The sequence below is a fragment of the Sapajus apella genome, unplaced genomic scaffold (assembly GCF_009761245.1).
Source record: "Sapajus apella isolate SASKATOON/1434 unplaced genomic scaffold, GSC_monkey_1.0 scaffold21, whole genome shotgun sequence".
In the NCBI taxonomy this organism is placed as follows: Eukaryota; Metazoa; Chordata; class Mammalia; order Primates; family Cebidae; genus Sapajus; species Sapajus apella.
In genome coordinates this window covers 22690068-22708722 of record NW_022436961.1, presented here as the reverse complement: position 1 = coordinate 22708722, position 18655 = coordinate 22690068, and the positions used below count along the sequence as shown (strand labels likewise).

Below are 18655 nucleotides of genomic sequence, written 5' to 3'. Positions count from 1 at the left end.
GTATGCTGGAAAGAAGACTAGAATGAGAGCCAGGACATTCCAGTTCTGAGCTCCATCGTTAGCTAATTGTGTAACTATGGGAAAATCACAACAATTTGCAGGCTTCTGCTTTTTTCCTGCAGAACAAACAGCTTGCCCAGCTTATAAAAACCTTCCAGCTTCAGCATTCCATTATTTGGGATTTCACTGTGCTTTTCTGCCTGTTTATTACAAGTCTCCACATTACAAAGGATATGTTTGCCTGAAAGCACTGTGTCTAACTCATTTATACCTTCATACTTTTTTCAAGATTCAGGCTAATTTTTCATCATTTTTGGCATCCTTCTGGGATTTCTGGCAAATTCTAATATATCAGTCTCTTTATGTCCGGTTTATAAAGCATAGGACTAATCTTGAGTTTACTCTGTTTCATTTGCTATATTTAAAAATACACCCTAATTATCCATCCAGACTATATGACCAAGGCTCTAAACAATAAACAAAAGAATTTCTGTAATTTAAATCATATTTTTTTCGTGGATGGACACTCACTGGAGATCAGAGAGGTTGGAACTATTAAAACTCAAGTTACTTAGACTGCAGTGTCTACAAGACTGCCTGGCCCAGAATGGTTGGTATTTTTAGAAACTGATACAGAGTTCTATTGAGAAATGTGTGTGATAAAGTTACTTCCAGCAGTATTTGTTGGCTGAGCTGAACAGTCTTGAAGCCTGGTTTGTATCTGATTACAGGGTGAACAAAGTGCATGGAAGTAATGGATCTGACACATTCAGAGATTCTTTTTTATTTTTCATAAGCTTCTAGGTAGAGATAATTCTGCCCCCCTCCCCCCGAAAAAAAAGCACATTCTCTCTTAGGGACTTTTGTGGTATCTTTGGTGACTTGAGGATTGCAGCATTAGGGACTATGTGGTTTTCAACTTAGGACCTCAGGAGGATACTTCCTTATGTCATATTTGACATAATGGCAGCAGAGGTGGCATACCAGCGGTGAGAAGGAAGGGAAGTCCTGGTGTCACTGCTGGGCTCAGGAGTGTGGAAAGGACCCAGAGACATGAAACAGTGAGGAATTAAAAGTCTGTATCTAGGCCATGCCTGTAATCCTAGTACTTTGGGAGGCCAAGGCAGGTGGATTGCCTGAGCTCAGGAGTTCAAGACCAACTGTGCAATATGGTGAGACCCTGTCTCTACTAAAATATAAAAAATTAGCCAGGCATGGTGGCAGGTACCTGTAGTCCCTCAGGAGACTGAGGCACGAGAATCGCTTGAACGTGGGAGGCAGAGGTTGCAGTGAGCCGAGATTGCACCACTGCATTTCAGCAACAGAGCAAGAGTCTGTCTCCAAAATAAATAAAATAAAATAAATAAAATAAAATAAAATAAAAGACTTTATCTAGATGTTCTCAGGTTAATATGTATAAGGTCTTGTAGACAATCTCAGGAAGCATTAATGAGAATTCTTGGTTTGCTGGAGTTGTGTTTTCTTGTTTGTTTTGTGTTTTTCTTTGTTCTTTGTTTTAGACCATCCCTGGTCAACAAATTCAAAATTCCCATTATTAATCATGTCAATGACTGTCATCTTTAGAGGACATACCATAGCCTAGACTTGTGATGTCTAATACAGTAGCCACATGGGACTATTTAAACTTAAATTTAAAAATTCCTCAGTCTCACCATGGCCAGCGCACAGCTAACTCTTGACAGGCTGTACCTCCCACCTGGAGGAGAGGAAGTGGATGGGCATAGCAGAGAGGGACCTAACATTCAAGAGTATTCTGCATACTGCCAATAACTGCTGGAGGAAATAACACACAGGGGGAATAGAATGTATAATGAATCTGATAAATTATTTAATTAGAGGTTGGTTAAGACTGCTTCTATATTTTCATCTATCTGGGTATAACTACAAATAAGAACCAAGGGCCTTTAACAGTTGAAGTGATCAAAAATATACTTTCTCTGAAGTACAGGGAAGCTTGTGTAACTTTACAGACATAAATGATTTTAAACAAATCTCCACTTTATGCCGCATGACAGAGTAGAAATGTTCATAATCGCTTAGAGAAGAAGATAATGTTTTATGTGTCACTGGAGGAAAGTGTAAAACAAATATTTTACAATTTTTCTCTGGCCCATTTATTGTTTTGATTTGACTCAAATAACCTTTTTTTGTTGTTGTTATTGTAGTAGACTTCCTAATGCGTCTTCTCAATCACATGGGCAGATACACAGAACTTTATATGCATGAATAATATAAGTTGATGTAGCGATATATTTTCTTTGTTTTCACTTTATACATATGGCACAAATCCTAATAAAACTAGACTAGAATATATTATAAATTCATTTGGTTAGGATTCAGTTACTGAGGGAGTGAATAAATATATATGATTAAAAAAATAAAAATAAAAACAAAAATTCCTCAGTCACACTAGCCACATCGCAAATAGTCAGTAGCCACCTATGTAAAACTGGACAAAATAGGGAATTTTCTTCTTTTTTTTTTTTTTTGTATTTTTCTAAATCTTGGAGAATGAGGGAATTTTCACCATTATAGAAAGTTCTATGAGACAGTGCTGTGGGCACTCTCTAAATGTATTTTGGGCATTATTGCTAATTCTCTTACCATACTATAGTCAGTATTATTACCCCAGTTTTGCTGCTGAGGAAACTGAATTTCAGAGGGATTCAGTGACTTGGCCAAGTTCATGTACAGAGTACACGGCAGAGGTAGGGCTCCATTTTTAATTGGGCTGGTTCCTAAGGTCCTCCACTTCTTTTTACATCTTTCTTTCCCCCCTCTCCTCCCTGTCCTTCTTTCTCTTCCCCTCCCCTCCCCATCCCCTTCCCTCCCTTCTTTCCTTTCTTCCCTTCAGTAGGGTCTCAGTCTTTCACCCAGGCAGGAGTGCAGTGGCATGATCATGGCTCACTACAGCCACAAACTTCTGGATTCAAGTGGTCCTTCCAATTTAGCCTCCCAAGTAGCTGGAACTAACAGTGTATATCATTGGGCCAGCTAATTTTTTACTTTTTTTGTAGAGATTGGGGCTTACTATATTGCCCAGGCTGGCACACCACATTTCTTGATTACAGTTTCTAACCTTGGCATTGCCTTTTTCAAAGAGTCAACCAGACATTCATCAAAGAATAGAATTATCTTTGAATTATTGAGGTTTTAAGTAGACAGTCCTTAGACACAGGGATACAGTGTAGGAGTATCTCAATAAAGTGATTTAAGGACTCAGGAGAATGGCCTATGAGCTTCAGTGTGTTTAAGTGTAAATACCCTTTTTTTTTTTTTTTTTTTTTTTTTTGAGACAAGAGTCTCACTCTGTCACCCAGGCCAGAGTGCAGTGGTATGATCTTGGCTCACTGCAACCTCTGCCTCCCAGGTTCAAGTGATTCTCATGCCTCTGCCTCCCAAGTAAGTAGCTGGGACTACAGGCATATGCCACCACACCTGGCTAATTTTTGTATTTTTTAGTAGAGACGGGTTTTTACCATGCTAGCAAGGCTGGCCTCGAACTCCTGGCCTCAAGTGATCCGTCTGCCTCGACCTCCCAAAGTGCTGGAATTACAGGCATGAGTCACCATGCCTGGCTTTGTAAATACACTTTGTAAATAATGTAACCTTATCACATGTAGTCTTAAGTAATGCAAACCAGATTTGAAGCTGTTAGACTGTACCTGATATAGTCCAAGAAATGAATGTGTACAGCCTAGAATACATCTTTCTAATACGCTCCTAAAGACAACAAGGGCCAGCCTCCATTGGGTATTGCCTAGAAACCAAGAGAAATATACAGAAAATATGACTCCATCTTATAGAAAATATGTTTTGTCTAAACCTCGAAGAGACTGTATATAGTTCTAGAATGCACCTCAAGAGAGTCTTAAAAGCTCTGGATGGAAAGATTCCAGACATGGGGAACTAAATTCATTAAAGAAATGGATAACCTCCAGGTGAAGGGAAAAAACATGTGTGAGCGTTCACCAATGGCGTTCTAAAGGCAGGATTGAGACTGGAGTAGCTGGGGTCTATGTTTCTCAAGACAAATGATGGACCTAGCTTTGTCTTTTTTTTTTTTTCCTTATCCCTATGGCATGTTACATGTTACTGGTATAAAGTTCTTGCTCATTAATCATTTATTGAATTGAACCATATATAGGAATTTTTTGACTCTACCAATCCTGATGAAAGAATTAAGGTAATGGTGTAGATGGTATAATAAGGGATTTTCTGTCAATTTTTGGATAAGTAGCTTCTGTCTCCTTTAATGTGGACATTCTCTTCTGCAATACATTTGTCTTTGATGTCATGATCACTTTTGCGGCTAACACCATGGTTTACCTCACAAACATGTTGTGAGAAGACAAGCTTTATTACACCCCTCCGATGTGCCAGTCCTTCAAGGTCAACAGAACTCTGCTCCACGGGGATCCGTGTGCCCCAGCTGCCCACAAGATGGTCCCAGTATAGACTGTGAGTTCTTGAAGCTTGGATGTCTGCCCTGGAAGGCAACCTGAACAGAGATGACACCAGCCACACTCAGAAGGGAGCAAGGACAACATGTTTATGACACAGGGGATAGGAATTGAGCCAGAGGGCAATGGAGGGAATGGGGCGGCCAGAGGGAAACACTCTGTCTTGCCAACATTTTCTAGCTTTAGGCAGTTAGTCATCTTCAAAGCCACTTCCTGTCAAGGTTACAGTGATGGGAGGCAGATCCTGCCTTGCCATTCCATGCTGTGGATACGCATACCTCGTATTAATAGGACATTATCGAGCCAAGTGCCAGGTGGGTGTGTGATTCACAAGGGACAAAACAATGGCCTGTGCTGGGTGGTTGTCGGCTTTCCAACAGATCCAAATCCCAGAGCTGTGAGCTCCTGCTTTGCCTACCCTAACTCACAAAAAGCTACCGTAGAGCCTTCTGAAATGTGATACTTCTCCAAGCCAGAGAACAAGATCCATGTTGGGGATTGGTCCATGATTGCCATTTAACAGTTTTATGGCAGCTAAAGCAACTCCCTCTTGGATGCTAACCCACCTTGTTGACTTCTGATTAACACCAGTTCCAGGAATGCCTCTAAATTTCTGTTTTATCTACTGTTCCTTGTGTAAGGGCAGGTACTAACTCTAAATCTTGCCCATAAATCCAGCCCTTAGGCAGATTCACAAAGCCTTCTTGCCTTTTCCTACACGTGTCCTATATATCCTTTCCCTGTGGTGTATGAGCTCTGGGTTTTAGGGGTTAATGGCACCAGGATCCACCATCTAGTCTCACTGTCACCCAACACACAGACATGGCTTCTGTTCGCAGCAATTAAGAGTGTGCGTGTGTGTGTGTGTGTGTGTGTGTGTGTGTGTGTGTTTACATAAGAAACTGGATTTGTCGGCCTCTTTCTTTGACTTCTCAGCTTCTTTGTAATTCAAGGGTAGGTTTGCATTGGCCTGCTTACCTTAGAACAAGTTCCCTCTATGGACTATTAGGGGTGTGGATAAGGAAGGATCAGTGTAGCACAAAGAATGTTGTAAGGGTGAGAAGGAAAGGAGGTAGTCCCCAGCAACTCTTACTCTCTACTAGTTTTTAAACTCCTCTATAGAGCACTTTTGTGCCAGGTCAGTGCATTGAGGAAGCTGTCTAGTCATGCTGGGAATTCATTCAATTAGTCTTCAGCAGTGTTTGGCCATGAGGGGTCTATGTGAGCACGTAGGAGAGCACCTAAGCTAAGCTTGGTTTGGGGAGTAGAGAAGACTCTGCCCAGAAAAAGATTGTTAGAGGAGATGTGCAAGATAAGTAGCATTTTGGTAAAAAACAAAAACTTTCATAAAGGTGTTCCATGCAGTGGGAGTAGCATGTGGAAAGGTGAGTGAGAAAATGAATATGAATATTCAGGAAAAAGAAGCTCATGGAAACTGGAGCCTCAGACACGAAGTGAGAATAGTAAAGATGTGGATGGAGAGGGGGGAAGCGCCGGCCGAGCCCCATCAGTCACTCAAGCAGCCGCAACTCTCATCGTCTGGGTACTGGTACCAACTTGCCACTCTGTTTCATGTGTATTATTTTATGTGCTACTCATAACAACCTTAGGAAGTAGTTGCTTTTGTTTTTCCCAGTTTTAAACATAAGGAAACTGGGACCTAGTGAATCTACATGACTTGTCCATGATCATCTTTCTGTAGTTGATTAATGAGAGGATCAGAATTTGAACCCAAGCAGTCTTGTCACCACGGCAATACAGTCAAATACTTCAGTCTTTTCTTATATAGTCATTTTTGTGTGTCTTGTATAAGGCATTTTTCCTACCTCAAAATCTGAAAGCTACTCGTGTACTTTCTGTCTTTCCCGACATTTTATTTTTAAAAGTAACAAACCTACAGAGATATTTTAAGAATAGTACAAAGAATATCAATATACCTTTCACTTAGATTCATCTAGATTTATGAATTATTGATATTTTGCCATGTATACAAGTTATTGCTATTATTATTTGTTTGCTGAAATATTTAGGAATAAGTTGCTCACATTAAACAGTTTACCCCCCAATACTCCAGCATGTTTCCCATGTTCTCTTATATTACCACAATATAATTAATATAATTACAGTGCTTAAAGAAATGTAACACTGATACTGTTTTGTTATTCAATATGTATTTCATATTCCAATTTCTCCAGTTGTATCAATAATGTCATACATATATATATATATATATGTTTAGATCAATATCCAATTAAGGATCATGCACTACATTTAATTGTCATGATCCTTTAGGCTTCTTTAATCTGATACCCAACCTCTTTTTGTCTTTCGTGATGCTGACATGTTTTAAGGATCCAAGACCATCATTTTACAGAATGTCCTTCTGTGTGAATTTTTCTGATTGTTTTCTCTTGTTTAGATTCAAGCTATTACAGTATTTGTTCCTGGTTTTCCTGGCAGTCACAGATCCTTGATAAAGGTTCCCATCTACTTTGGGACCGCTGCTGAAAATTTAATCTACTTTTCAGTCATTCTATTAATTAGGGCTGGGAGTAGTCTATTGTAACAGAGCGACCACAACTTTGGGGCTCAAAGAAGATAGATTTTAATTTCTCTTTTACATAACAATCCACAAGTGAGCTGTCTGCAGTCCTGGTGAAATGACTTGCTCCACAAGTCATCCAGGGATCCAGGCTCCTTCTATCTTATTGCTCCATCATTGCCATCCTCAATAATTGACTCTTACAATGTCAAAGCTCTCTCACTAGGACCACAATCAAATTTCAGCCTGCAGGAAGGGGAAAGAGAAAGTTAAAAGCATGCAACACTCTCTTTTCAAAGTATGAGATCTAGAAAGTGCTGTCGTAACTTCCATTTGCATGCACATCTAGCTACCAAAGAGGTTGAGAAAGGCAATCAATAGCTGGGAAGCCAATTGCCCAGCTGTAATATTGTGAAGTATGTATTTGATATTTGTCTCTGTTTCCTGACATACAGCTCCTAGAATCTTTGGATTTGGGATATCTTTTGTATGCTAATGAGATGACTGGTGGCTGGAAACCCCTAGGTCACTTTAAGATACTGACTGGTCACTAGAAAGATCAAGGGATGGTTAGAGGTTTGGGACTTTTGGCTTCACCCTGCCTCACCCTTCCCAATCTCTGGCGAGACAAGTGGGGCTGAAGTTTAAGTTGATCCTGGTGGCCAATGATTTAATCAATCATGTCAATGCAGTGAAGCTCGCATAAAAACCCTAAAGGCCTGGGTTACAGGAACTTTCTGATAGCTGAACATGTGGAGGCTCCTTCCAGCTGGGTGTTATGATTGGAGAAGTCATGGAAGCTCCTGTGCCCCTTCTCCCATGCCTTGTTCTATGCACCTGTTCCATCTGGCTATTCATCTGTAACCTTTGCAATATCCTCTAAAATCAAACAGAAAATGCAAGTAAATTATTTCCCTGAATTCTGTGAGCTGCCCTAACAAACAAATCCAACCCAAGGAGAGGATCATGAGAACCTCAATTTAGAGCTTATTGGGCAAAAACACAGGTCACAACCTATACTTGCAACTGGCATCTGAAACGGAGAGACTCTTGGGGACTGAGCCCTCAACCTGTGAGATCTCATGCTATCTCCAGGTAGACAATGTCAGAATAGAGTTAAATTAGAGTGGCCAGGCATGGTGGCTCACACTTATAATCTCAGCATTTTGGGAGCCCAAGGCAGGAGGATCGCTTGAGGCCAGGAGTTTAGACCAGACTGGCTAACATAGCAAGACCTCAGCTCTGCATAAAGTAGCCAAGTGTGGTGGTATGTTCCTGTAGACCCAGCTACTAGGGAGGCTGAGGTGGGAGAATCCTTTGAGCCCAGGAGTTCAAGACTAAGGTGAGCTATGATTACACCACTGCACTCTAGCCTGTGCCACAGAGTGAGACCCTGTCTCAAAAAAATAAAAATTAGAGGACACCAGCTGATATTCACTGCAGAATTGATTGCTTACTTGTTGTGTCGGGGAAAATCTCTGGCACGTGATGTCAGAAGGGTTCTGTGTTGATAATTTAGCCCTGCTAAAACTCTGGTGGTTATATGAATAAAAGGAAGAAGGAAAGAAGGCCATTGAGGAACCATTACTGGTCTCTGCTGCAGCCATCCAGTAGGCTGTTACATCCTCTGGTGAAGACTCAATACATGAACAAGCAGTTCAACTTATTAACCAAGCCATGACTTCAGGTTCTCTTTCATAATACTTATTCATATGTTTTCAGCTCTGGGTAGAGGTATTATAGAATTTTCTTAATGTAATTTTAAAATATCAAAAATACTTTGCATAATAAAAGGAACAACAGACACTGAAGCTTAATTGAAGGTGGAGAGTGGGAGGAGGGGGAGGATTAAAAACCTACCTATCAGGTACTAGGCTTATTACCTGAGGGATGAAATAGCACACCAAACCCCTATGACACACATTTACCTATATAACAAACCTGCACATGTACCTCTGAATCTAAGATAAAAGTTAAATATTTCATTAAAAAAAAAAGTCATGAGATCAAATTTTCAAGAATGGAAGGTTGTCATCTCGGGAAATTTTTATGTACTTTTATTCTCTCAATGAAAATAAAAACTGACAGTGATGAGAAAAATTTAAAAAGCAGAAAAAGTGTGATGTGATCTCAGGATCTAGTCTTCTCACTTTCATTAATCACTGAAAAGCCCTAGGAACAAGAAAAATAAAGTATTTTGGGATGGTTGTTTTATTTAAAGTATAAAAGGCACAACAACACTAAGGGATAGTGATAGCATGTTCATGCCCACTGTGATGTCAGTCATTACTTAAACTTATTTCCTCATTTTATAGATAAGGGAAAACCCCAGAGAATTGATGAAAATTGTAGATGTTGACTGGTGTACCCGTGTAATCCTTGTACTTTCAGGGGTTGAGATGGGTTGGATTGCTAGAGTCTGGGAATTCTAGACCAGCCTGGGCAACATGGCTAAACCCTGTCTCTAAAAAAAAATGCAAAAATTATCTAGGGATGGAGGTGAGCACCTATAGTCCTAGCTATTCAGGAGCCTGAGGTGGGAGGATGATCTGAGCCCAGGAGATAGAGGCTGTGGTGAGCCATGATTGTGCCACTGTACTCCAGCCTGGGTGACAGAGTGAGACACTGTCTCAAAAAACAAAACATTTTTTTTTAAAGAAAGAAAGTTGTAGATGCCTTGCAGCTAGCTAGCTAAAACTTGAACCAAGTTTCCTGACTCTGGTCTGGATTCTCCTTCCGTGTCACACAACCTCTCATTGGTTTTGGAGTCAATTTCTCCTTTCTCGCACATCTGGTTCCAATCACTACATAGTCCAGGCAATGCCTCTATCCTGTTCAAGTTATCTGAAAAGAAGTGCATTAAAACAACAACGACAAACAGTTGTTGAAAGTATTTGTTTAAGTTATGTTTTGGAATCCCTTTCAAAGTAAGAGGAGAACACATGATATCTCAACTCTGGCATCTCCACCTCCCCTCATGCTTAGAGATGATTGTTTGTTCTATCTTTGCCAAATTCCATTAGCAGTCACTACCCAGATTCCAGTGCCCTTGATGTCAAAATCATGTAAACCTATTTGTGTCAGCAACTTCAAAGGCCTCTTATAAAAAAACAAAATCAAGATGAAAGACATAAGCCTATTTTTTGAACACACCACTTTGCTGTGAAAGGAACCCACTTTATTTTACTTATATTTGTTTCTATTCTTTTAGATTTTTGTTAAATATCTCAAATATAAAAATAACAGAATAATATAATATCCACATGCCCACCACTGAACTCAAAGGACCCTTTATATTTTGCCATATTTGCTTCAGATATTTTCAGATTTTTAATTCAAGGATACAAAACATTAGAGATGTGGTCAAGGCTTGATTCCATTTTTCTCCCTTCTTTTCCTCTCTTTTTCCTTCTCTAGAGGTAACCACTGTCTTGAACTGAGTATTTATTATATTTTTAGCTTTATAGTATTTATTTATCCAATCAAAAACTCAGGTTTGTCTTCTATTGTTTCTTTTAATGGTAGTTTAAAATTTTCTTCACTGAGGTCTTTCATACCTGTTTATCTGTTAGCTTTATTCACTGGGACATTACCATCTTTGTTGCCATGGTGTGTGCATGGACTTCTTTTTACCCCTGCTGTTTCAAAGCTATAGAAAGATTTCTGTTTTTGCTGTTTTCAAGCTTTGTTTTGTTTTGTTGTTTTTGTTTTTAATTTAGGAGGTGTATTCGTTTTCTCTGGCTGCCATAACAAATCAGCACAAATTTTGTGGCTTAAAACAAATAAAAAAAATGTATTCTCTTACGGTACTAGAGCCCAGAAGTCCAAAATCAAGATGCAGTCAGGGCTGCTCTGGGAAAGAATTCTCTCTGGCCTTTTCCAACTTCTGGTGGCTGTCACCATTCCTTAGCTTGCAGCCCCATAGCTCCAGTCTCGGCCTCCATTACCTTTATTGCATTTTCCTTGTCCATCTGCCATCAAATCTCCTTGTCTCCTTCCTAGAACACTTGTGATTAGCTGATGAATTCTCTTGATTACTTCTCCATCTTGTATCTAAAAATACCTTTATTTTGCCTTTACTTTAATGATACATTTGCTGGGCACACATCCTGTTTTTTATTATTTTCCCTTAGCACTGTAAAATATTACTCTGTTATCATCTATTGTAGCTGATAAGTATGTTCTACATTCAATTCGTTGTGAATTTGCCCTTTATTTAAAGAGTGTTAAAGATTCTCTTTATCTCTAATGCTCTGCATCTTATCCTGCCCAGCCCTGAGCACCTTTGATCTGAAAATTCACATCTTTATTTAATTTGGGGAAATTTCCTTTAATTATTTCTTCAAATGCTGCCTCTCCATCATTTCCTTCATTCTGTTCTGCCAGAGTTCCTGATAGTCAGTCAAGTGCTGGACATGAATGTCTTTCAAAGTGTCTTATAGCTGTGATTTACTTGTTTATTTCTTTGTCTTTCTATGACAGACTCAGTTTAGATTTATTTTAATTCCCTTATCTTCCATTTCACAAATTCTCTTTTCAACTGTTCATTCAAGACTTAGGTATAGGCAGAATTACGAGGTGTGTAAAAGCTAAAAGCTCTGCTGCCAGCCTGTCTAGATTCAAATTCAACTTCTATTCATTATCTATTAGGCTTGGAAAATGACTAGCTTCTCTGGATCTCAGTTTCCTCATCTGTAAAATGGGAATAATATAGTTACGTCATAGTGTTTATGACTATTAAGAGAGCCAATATGTATAAAGCACAGAAAATAGTTCTTGGCACAAAAAATATTAACAATTTACGAACATTGGTCTATTAACATCTAAGTTTATTTAAAAAACATTTTAATGTTAAGGATTAATTTTCGTTATCCTTCTTTGCTGTCCTTAAAAGCAATTATATGTTATTTTTAATGCAAGTAATGTCTTCACTAATCTCTTTTGAACATCATAAACATCCTTATTTTAAATTCTTTCTCATACTGCTCCATTAAGTAAATTCCATCTAGAGCAAATTTCTATTCTGAGTTTTTGGGTCCGTTAGCTATTTTATTAAATGTCATTGGTTTTGTTGCATAACAGACTTACTTTGAAGGTGGATTTTTTTTTTTTTAAATCTCTTTCTTGCTTCACATTGCACCCTAGGCTCATCTTTTTCTGACCAATTGTGTGATGGTCTCCATCTAGCACTGAAGACTTCCAACTAAGAAACAGAGTCTAAATTGTAGTTTGACGTTCATTCTTGCCCTGGACTAATGGTGGGGGTACCAAAGATTGTGTCACAGAACCAATTCTGTAACTGCCCAATGGGTTCACCTTGCCCACTGCCTAGACAGAGCTGATTTATCCAGAAAGAGGAATTGCAATAGAGAAAGAATACTTCATGCAGAGCCAGCTGTGTAGGAGATTGGAATTTTATTATTATTATTTTTATATTATACCTTAAGTTCAGGGGTACATGTGCAGATCTTGAAGGATTGTTACATAGGTAGACACATGCCATGGTGGTTTGCTGCCTCCATACCCCTTATACCTACATTAGGTATTTCTCCTAATGTTATCCCTCCCCAAGCTCCCTATACCCTGGTATCACTCCCCTAGCCCCCTCCCCACAACAGACCCCAGCGTTTGATGTTCCCCTCCTTGTGTCCATGTGTTCTCATTGTTCAGCACCCACTTATGAGTGAGAACATGCAGTGTTTGGCTATCTGTTCTTGTGTCAATTCACTGGGAATGATGGTTTCCAGATCCATGTCCCTGCAAAGGACATGAACTCATCATTTTCTATGGCTGCATAGTATTCTATAGTGTATATGTGCCACACTTTCTTTATCCAGTCTATCCTTGATGGGCATTTGGGCTGGTTCCAAGTCTGCTATTGTAAACAGTGCCACAATGAACATACCTGTGCATGTGTCTTTATAATAGAACAGTTTATAATCCTTTGGGTATATTCCCAGTGATGGGATTGCTGGATCAAATGATATTTCTATTTCTAGATCCTTGAGGAATTGCCACACTGTCTTCCACAATGGTTGCACTAATTTACACTTCCATCAACAGTGTAAAAGTGTTCCTATTTCTCCACATCCTCTCCAGCATCTGTCGTCTCCAGGTTTTTTTAGATGATCTCCATTCTAACTGGGGTGAGATGGTATCTCAATGTGTTTTTGATTTGCATTTCTCTAATGACCAGTGATGCTGAGCATTTTTTTCATGTTTGTTGGCTGCATAAATGTCTTCTTTTGAAAAGTGCCTGTTCATAACCTTCACCCACTTTTTTATGGGGTTGTTGGTTTTATTCTTGTAAATTTATTTTAGTTCTTTGTAGATTCTGGATATTAGCCCTTTGTCAGATGGGTAGCTTGCAAAACTATCTTCCCATTCTGTTGGTTGCCAGTTCACTCTAATGATTGTTTCTTTTGCTGTGCAAAGGCTCTTAAGTTTATTTAGATCCCATTTGTCTATTTTGGCTTTCGTTGCTTTTGCTTTGGGTATTTTAGTCATGAAGTCCTTGCCTATGCTTATGTCCTGAATGATACTGCCTGTGTTTTCTTCTATGGTTGTTATGGTGTTAGGTCATACGTTTAAATCTTTAATCCATCTGGAGTTAGTTTTTATATAAGGTGTAAGGAATGGGTCCAGTTTCAGCTTTCTGCACATGGCTAGCCAGTTTTCCCAACACCATTTATTAAACAGGAAATCCTTTCCTCACTGCTTGTTTTTGTCAGATTTGTCAAAGATCAGATGGTTGTAGGTGTATGGCATTACCTCTGACACCTCTGTTCTGTTCCATTGGTCTATATCTCTGTTTTGGTACAAGTACCATGCTGTTTTGATTACTGCAGCCTTGTAGCACAGTTTGAAGTCAGGCAGTGTGATGCCTCTAGCTTTGTTCTTTTTGCTTAGGATTGTCTTGGCTATGTGGGCTCTTTTTTGATTCCATAAGAAATTTAAGGTGTTTTTTTCCAGTTCTGTGAAAAAGGGCAATGGTAGTTTGATGGGGATAGCATTGAATCTATAAATTACTTTGGGTAGTATGGCCATTTTCACGATATTGATTCTTCCTAACCACGAGCGTAGAATGTTTTTCTATCTTTTTGTGTCCTCTCTTATTTCGTTGAGCAGTGGTTTGTAGTTCTCCTTGAAGAGGTCCTCATATCCTTTGTTAGTTGTATTCCTAGGTATTTTATTCTCTTTGTAGTAATTGTGAATGGGAGTTCACTCATGATTTGGCTCTGTGTTTGTTTGTTATTGATGTATAGGAATGCTTGTGATTTTTGCACATTGATGTTGTATCCTAAGACTTTGCTGAAGTTGCTTATCATCTTAAGGGGATTTTGGGTTGAGACAATGGGGTCTTCTAAATATACAATCATGTTGTCTGTAAATAGAGACAATTTGACTTCTCTTTTCCTAGTTCAATACCTTTTATTTCTTTTTCTTGCCTGATTGCTCTGGCTAGAACTTCCAATACTATGTTGAATGGGAATAGTGAGAGAGGGCATCCTTTTCTAGTGCCAGTTTTCAAAGGGAATGCTTCCAATTTTTTCCCATTCAGTATGATATTGGCTGTGGGTTTGTCATAAATAGCTTTTATTATTTTGAGATACGTTCCATTAATGCCTAGTTTATTGAAAGTTTTTAGGATAAAGCACTGTTGAATTTTATGGAAGGCGTTAGGTCTTATGTTTAAGCCTTTAATCCATCTGGAGTTAATTTTAGTGTAAGGTGTCAGGAAGGGGTCCAGTTTCTGCTTTCTGCACATGGCTAACCAGTTCTCCCAACACCATTTATTAAACAGGGAATCCTTTCCCCATTGCTTGTTTTTGTCAGGTTTGTGAAAGATCAGATGGTTATAGATATGCTGTGTTGCCTCCAAGGCCTCTGTTCTGTTCCATTGGTCTATATCTCTGTTTTGGTACCAGTACCATGCTGTTTTGATTACTGTAGCCTTGTAGTATAGTTTGAAGTCCGGTAGTGTGATGCCTCCCGCTTTGTTCTTTTTGCTTAGAATTGACTTGGCTATGCAGGCTCTCTTTTGGTTCCATATGAAGTTTAAGGTGTTTTTTTCCAGTTCTGTGAAGAAGGTCATTGGTAGTTTGATGGGGATAGCATTGAATCTGTAAATTACTTTGGGCAGTAGGGCCATTTTCATGATATTGATTATTCCCTAACCAGGAACATGGAATGTTTTTCCATCTGTTTGTGTCCTCTCTTATTTCGTTGAGCAGTGTCCTGTAGTTCTCCTTGAAGAGGTCCTTTACATTCCTTGTTAGTTGTATTCCTAGGTATTCCATTTGACCCAGCAATCCTGTTACTGGCTATATATCCAAAGGATTATAAATCGTTCTACTATAAGGACATGGGCACATGAATGTTCATTGCAGCACTGTTTACAATAGCAAAGACCTGGAAACAACCCAAATGCCCATCGATGATAGGCTGCACAGGGAAAATGGGGCACATATACACCATGGAATATTATGCAGCCATAAAAAAGATGAGTTCGTGTCCTTTGTAGGGACATGGATGAACCTGGAAACAGTCATTCTCAGCAAACTGATAGAAGAGCAGAAGATCAAACACTGCATGTTCTCACTCATAGGCAGATGTTGAGCAATGAAAACACATGGACACAGGGAGGGGAGCACTACACACTGGGGTCTGTTGGGGGGAAACAGGGGAGGGACAGCAGGGGGAGGGGAGTTGAGGAGAGATAGCATGGGGAGAAGTGCTAGATGTGGGTGATGGGGAGGAAGGCAGCAGATCACACTGCCACGTGTGTGTCTATGCAACAATCTTGCATGTTCTTCACATGTACCCCAAAACCTAAAAAGCAATAAAATTAAAAAAAAAGAAGAAGAAAATGGGAAATAATTTTAATTAAATGCATCTTTTGGTTTCATTAAGAAATATTACTATGACTTTGCATTTATTAATGTTTTTAAATCCCTGAAATGTGTTTATTCTATTTGCCTAATTTGTCTGTATTTGCCAAATAAAAGTGTCTTATGAAAAACTAAAAAAAAAAAAAAAAAAAAAAAAAAATTTATGGAAGGCCTTCTCTGCATCTGTTGAGATAATCATGAGGTTTTTGTCTTTGGTTCTGTTTATGTGATTGATTATGTTTATAGGTTTGTGTATGTTGAACCAGCCTTGCATCCATGGGATGAAGCCTACTTGATCATGATGGATAATCTTTTTGACGTGCTGTTGCATTTGGTTAGTATTTTATTGAAGATTTTTGCATCGATGTTTATCACAGATACTGGCCTGCAATTTTCTTTTTTAGTTGTGTCTCTGCCAGGTTTTGGTATCAGGATGATGTTGGTCTCATTAAATGAGTTAGGGAGTATTCTCTCTATTGGTATTGTTCAGAAGGAGTGGTACCAGCTCCTCTTTGCATATCTGGTAGAATTTGGCTGTGAACCCATCCAGACCAGGACTTTTTTTGGCTGGTAGACTATTAATTGCTGCCTCAACTTTGGACCTTGTTGTTAGTCTATTCAGGGATTCAACTTCTTCCTGGTTTATTCTTGGGAGGGTGTGAGTATCCAGGAATTTATCAATTTCATCTAGATTTACTGGTTAATGTCCATAGAGTTGTTTGTAGTAATCTCTGATTGTAGTTTCCATTTCTGTGGCATCAATAGTGATATCCTCTTTGTCATTTTTTATTGCATCTATTTGATTCTTCTTTCTTTTCTTTTTTATTAGTCTGGCTAGCAGTCTATCTCTTTGGCTGATTCTTCAAAAAACCAGCTCCCTGAATTATTGATTTTTTGGAGGGTTTTTTGTGTCTCTGTCTACTTCAGTTCTGCTCTGATCTTAGTTATTTCCTGTCTTCTGCTAGCTTTTGAATTTGTTTGATCTTGTTCCTCTAGTTATTTTAATTTTGGCGATAGGGTGTTGATTTTAGAAGTTTCCCCACTTATCATGTGGGCATTTAGTGCTATAAATTTCCCTCTAGACACTGCTTTAAATGTGTCCCAGAGATTCTGGTACATTGTGTCTTTGTTCTCATTGGTTTCAGAAAACATATTTATTTGTGCCTTCATTTCATTATTTATCCAGTAGTCATTCAGGAGCAGGTTGTTCAGTTTCCTTGTAGTTGTGTGGTTTTGTGAGTTTCTTAGTCCTGAGTTCTAATTTGATTGCACTGTGGTCTGAAAGACTGGTAATTTTATTATTACTCACATCAGTCTCCCCACACATTTGGGGATCAGAGCTTTTAAGGATAAATTGCTGGGGTATAGTTGGGAGTAAATTCTATTTTAAATTCTGAGTAAGTGTTATGCTAACTATCATTCCACCAGCCGTCACATAAGGCAAGTTGAGAAGCACTGGTGAAACATAATGGCCACATACAATTGAAGGTAAATGAAATGAATAAATAAATAAAGTATGTACTCATATCTACACATACCTCATGCCCTGTTTCTGTTACTGAAATGCCAGGGGTTCAGTCTAGGTCCTGCTACTTGTTGCACAGAAAGCCAATCACTGAGACAATGAGTATTGCCAGGGAGGAAGACTTTAATAGGGGGCTGCGGGCAAGGAGATGGGAGAACAGTCTCAAATCCATCTCTCTGACCCACTAGAATCAGTGGTTTATATAGCAGGAAAGGAATGTAATGATATTCAGGAAAACAAGAATGGGCGGTGTGTGGTAAGGAAGAGGAGTGGGTCAACAGAAAGCAGGTGGTTGGTTAGGTGGTCATGGTGGGTGAAGAATCTGGCTTCTGATTGTCCAGATATGGTTATCTGGTATGTTTCAGTTCCCTGATGCTATCTGGGAGGCCTGATGGTTAGTTGTCTGAGAAGGGAACTTGGTTAAATATAACTTTCTCAAGTTTTAAGACTGGGGGGTCAATTTCTATGTTTATTCAAAAGAGACCATAAGCATCATTTCTATGGGGGAATTGAAGTGGTTTCCTTTCCACATTAATGTGTGTGTATGCATGTGTGTAATTCACAGTCACAGCTCACTGCAGCCTCTACCTCCTGGGCTCAAGGCAGGATGATTGTTTGAGGCCAAGAGTTTGAGACCAGCTTGGACAACACAATGAAATCCCATCTCTTAAAAAAAAATTAGCTGGTGGCTGGTATGGTGATGTGCTCCTGTAATGCCAGCTACTCAGGAGGCTGAGAAGGGAGGATCACCTGAGCCCAGGGACCTAAGATTGCAGTAAGCTAGGATTGTGCTACCGCACTCCAGCCTGGGCAACAGAGTAAGCCCCTATCTCCAAAAATTAAAATATAATGAAAAAAAATTTCATATATAATACGCCCTAGGAAATATGCAACATTCTTGAGGAAAGACAAATGTTACCTCTGTTTAGCAAATGAGGAAACCAAAGGCAGAATGTGCTTTACAAAGGTCTTTTAAAAGTGAACCTATAATAACCTGGTTTGAGCCCAATGAACATCTCATTGAGGCTGAAATAATAAAATTTGACGTTTATATTTCCATTCTAAGTTTATAAGTTCTTTACTTATTACTAGGATAAAGACTTTCTTTTTTTTCCACTTTCTACTCCTTTTGTCAACTAAGGATAAACTAAATATGCATATAGTCAGTCATAGCAGGGAAACACATCAGATAAATTAAAGTAATATTTTACAA

At 39.0% G+C, this 18655-nt stretch overlaps 1 long non-coding RNA gene across 1 annotated transcript; it reads left to right on the top strand.

Annotated features, from left to right (window-relative positions):
• Window positions 1–1250: 1250 nt before the first annotated feature.
• Window positions 1251–18303, top strand: LOC116558229. The gene is made up of 2 exons (XR_004271913.1): window positions 1251–1283; window positions 18212–18303. It is a non-coding gene; the product is annotated as an uncharacterized LOC116558229 (long non-coding RNA).
• Window positions 18304–18655: the final 352 nt, after the last annotated feature.